The sequence below is a fragment of the Cupressus sempervirens genome, chromosome 10 (assembly GCF_028749045.1).
Source record: "Cupressus sempervirens isolate cs-2001-9-10 chromosome 10, ASM2874904v1, whole genome shotgun sequence".
NCBI lineage: Eukaryota > Viridiplantae > Streptophyta > Pinopsida > Cupressales > Cupressaceae > Cupressus > Cupressus sempervirens.
The window spans coordinates 550672431-550676771 of NC_143127.1; the positions used below are offsets into that span (position 1 = coordinate 550672431).

The 4341-nt window shown below is 31.8% G+C and overlaps 1 pseudogene; it reads right to left on the minus strand.

The window, feature by feature from the left end:
- Positions 1 to 584: 584 nt before the first annotated feature.
- LOC149535073 (protein TUNICAMYCIN INDUCED 1 pseudogene) lies at positions 585 to 1714 on the minus strand (annotated as a pseudogene).
- Positions 1715 to 4341: the final 2627 nt, after the last annotated feature.

Consider the following 4341-nt stretch of genomic DNA (forward strand, 5'->3'; position numbering starts at 1 on the left):
CTCATTCCATTTACAAAATTCATTTGCAAATCCCCTAATTAATAATCTCATTCTCTAACTATTGTTTATATGCCACAACATATACTTACTAACTAATAACAAAACTATTTCTACTAATTAATTAATGATAAAGTAACAAACTCACTAAACAACTATACCGCTAACTATTTCATCTATACTAACTAACTCAATCATTCCTTACTTTACTAAATTATACAGGTCTAATTGCCCACAAGTTTTAAATCAACAATTTACTATCTACTATCTAAATATGCAATTTTGTCAGTAAACCAGTACTGCCTAACTTGTCTGCCATAAAACCTTGAAAGTCTACCATTCAAGTATACTAACAAGATTCTAATATCACGAATGGATTGGAGAATAAATTGCAAAAGAAATGAGGGAATTCTGAAACTCAGAATGGATTGTAGAGACAATAGTCGACCCAAAGAAAATTTTATTGGCATAGAAGAGAGGGAAAACATGTTCTTAATCTCAAGTTGCATAACAGGTGTGAGTATTTACATATAGTACAGAGAAAAATAGTACCCATATACCTTTTGGTCAAGGTCCTTATCCACTTCTTACAAATTGAAAGGTGATGGTGGAGGATACATGATTGGAGTTTTAGAATATGTGGTGTTTCCTGTCATGAATCTTGATGAAAAACTATCAACAATTTACACTAGTTGAATCTATTTCATATTTAAAGGAACAATCTTCTCACCCTCAACTCTCCCTGTCAACTCAAACTACAGCCTTGTAACAGAGGGTTTTGTTCTCCACTCTAACCAATCATTCACTCCAAAGGCTTCATCACCAATTTTCTTCTCTAATTCAAACTGCACTTTGATAAAAGTAGCCACTGTAGCTTGAGCTTTTCACAATCTGATTGGTCATTTCTTCTCACTAACAGATCCAAGGATTGACTTAAGAAGTTCCTCAACACCACTTAGTTTAGGATCCAATCCATTCATTAATGGAAGAGGCCACATCCATATGTCACTAGGACTAGGTAAATTGGAAGCAGCCTCAAAGGATACTTGGGTAGATGAATCATGTTCATGGCGAGATCTCAATTCAATAGAGCTTAGAGCTAGCTTTTTCACCTTCAACTTATTTTCTATTAAATTGGGCTCACTGATGGATGATGCAATCAATGAAGTTGGACCCACAATTTGGAGAGAAAAGGGTTTTTCTCCATCACTGGAAGCACACTTTAGCTCTGTGGCAAGTTCAATCAATTCAAAAATTGGATTTCCATTCTCAGTGCTGTTGTTAAGAGGTAAAGGCAACTGGATGGGTTGTCTTGGGGTCAGTTCTTTGGCACCTCTAACCATAACCACAGCTCCATCTACTAGCACTACTTTCCTCAACACCCCAGCTTCTACATCATGCTATAAATAAAATAAAGTTTTGATATTAGTAATCTTCAATGTAAGCCAAAGTTGTCTCACTTACTACTTATATTTAATCAATGGATTTCAAAATATACTCACGATTAAAAAAGTATATCTTTTGTCAGTTGAAGAGCAAGCCCTAAGAGGAGTTGATAAACACATGATACATCTATTTTAAATCAAACTATCTTTCATAAAGTATGCAATCACATGAGAAAAATACTACCACTTTGACAGCCAGGTCAAGATGTCAAAAAATCACCACAAAAAGCATTGTTTCATCAGGCTACCCAAAAATTAACTACCAATGCCATTAACCAGCTGTAGATTTATCTTCATAGAAAATTGCATGCATCTAACATTATTCTCATTTAAAAAAATTAAACGTGCCCTTCAGAAGTTTATTATACCAAGTAATAATAACATTAACATTTCTTCTATAAGTGTCTGATGAAATTGAAATACAAAATATATGAAGAACCCCTTCCAGTAAACAACTTCAAGACTTAAATAATATTGCCTTAACTAATAAGTTTGAAACAATTTTTGTTAACTAAATTTTGTAAATGGCATTCAAATGGAATAGTAACAACGTATAATTTATGTGGTTTGAATTCCCTAATTAAAATAGTGCTACCATATGGATCCATAAAGATTATGGGAAAACAACATTTTCTTCAGAGTCCAGACAGTATGACACAACAAAAACAACCCGATGTTGACAAATCAAGATATGTACCCATACATAAAATAACTTCAAAGTAGGGATGCCTCATAAATTTTCCCCTACCATCCTCTACTAACAAAATAAGGAAAGAAATATAGCTAACCTAATGTCCCATAAATTCCTAATGTGCATTCGAATGGCTAGGTATGTCATGTCCTAGGGACAATCAACTGCTCCATTGCAAAAAGCCACTCTTTTTTTATAATTTCAGTGTAAATCTTCCACATAAGGTTAAATGTTTTTAATTTTAAGGTTAAGTTTTCATATTGAAATACCAAAATTTGATTGAAATGATCCACACCTAAATAGCTCATGTAAAGCAGTGACAATTCTCAAATATCTAGAGTGTAACCTAATAGATATTCTCTCAATGTTTACTTCCCTAACTACAACCACCAAATTTCACTCAAAAGAAATTATGACTCATTTAAGAACCTTTTCAATAGGAAATTTATATTCCAAAGAAGAATTAAGATTCGAAAAAAAAATTGAATTAGTTATCACAATTCTAGTGAACATTGTTGGTTTCATATTTATTAAAAGGCCCCTATGTTCAATATAGCTTAAGCAAATATTTTTATGATTCTTCATGAAAATTGATCACAAAATGGATACAGTGCATTGTTAGATCCATTCATGTTTGCATCATATTGTACATTTTGGGGCTTTGTCTTTATCTTGAACTTGTGTGCTAGAATAAAAAAAATTATAATATACAGAAATATGATGACTCTGGAATTCTAAATGTGGTTATTTCAAACTTGAAATATAAATCTTGAATGTATATCTGTAATGATCAAAATATAGAAACAATTTAAAATCATTGATATTTAAAGAGCTAGGAAATTCTAAGATATATTACATAAGGAGAGTCAAACTACTATCAACTGACTTTTGCAAAGCTGAAATTTATGCGTTGGAAATATAACTGAATTTTTTTCCTGCTGAATCATTTTGAACTTAACTCTAATGTGAGCTATAACTTCAACACTATTATTTTGTATTTAGAATCTATAATATATGATGAGTGCCTTATCAATGTTATCACATTAATAATTAATATTCCATTAATTTTTGAAAAAAAACCTATTTTTTAATAGCCACCCCCTGTTACCCTCTAAAATGGCCATTCTCTGCACTCCCTATTCCAGAAACTTAGTGTAACATAGGTAGAAATAGCTTTATCTTGATTAGTCCACCTCAGATCTCCTATTATGATGGTGGAGAGTTTGCGTTAGTGCACATAATACACATAATTAAAAAATTCCTATACATACAAAAGCAGGTTTGGAACTAGTTTTATGCAGGGGGCTTCAAGATCTATGATAAAGGATCGAGGTGTCCCAAAACTCTTAATGATTTTTAACTTCTTCCTCTCTTTATTTTTATCTATCATTATTTTCTGCACTTGGCAGGAGCTATGCTGCATTGTAGCTCTTGTTTTCTATGACTCCAAACTATCAACAAAGTTGGAATTATAATGTTGCTCATAGAAATCATTAGTGAAATTCTCAATTTCTATTTTTCTTGATAATGCCTTCCTTGAGAGCATATGCCTTAACCAAATGAAATTTTACAAACTATTTTTGTATAATAAAGATATGCCATGTCTTCTACCAATAGTTTTCTAGCACCAAGGCTTTAAAATTATTTGATGGATACACTTTAATTTGTTAAAAAATGGTAACTTCATGAAATGATTTGGGTAATTGACATGAAGGAGAAGGACTTGTACTCCTTTAAAGATTACTTGTCCATCTATTTTCAAACAACTTAACCCATTTTTTCTATGGAAGAAAGACTACTGTCATTTTTATCTAGAGCCACAACTTGAAGTAGTTTTTCCTTGTCAATTAAGTTTGTCACATCTACATTTCTAGAAATAATTGAGAAAATTTAGAGACAAATCATTGCACTTGTGGTTCTGATAAATGATGTTCACAAGTGCAAAAGCAATGGGAGTTCCATTGGTGAAATGAATGCTAAGTATGGATATCATCTACGTATATCTAACACACATAACTACCAGAGCCTTTTCAATTAAAATATCTAGTGTAAATCCCCTTCTTACTACGCTTTAGTAAATGTCTATAACATGTTGGAAGTGCCTGTAATTTTTGCATAGGATTAGATGATACCAAAAAGAGTTAATTGTGATACCTATTTGCATTTATTTTAAAGATTCTAAAACCCTTAAAGTAATTTTACTGGTGT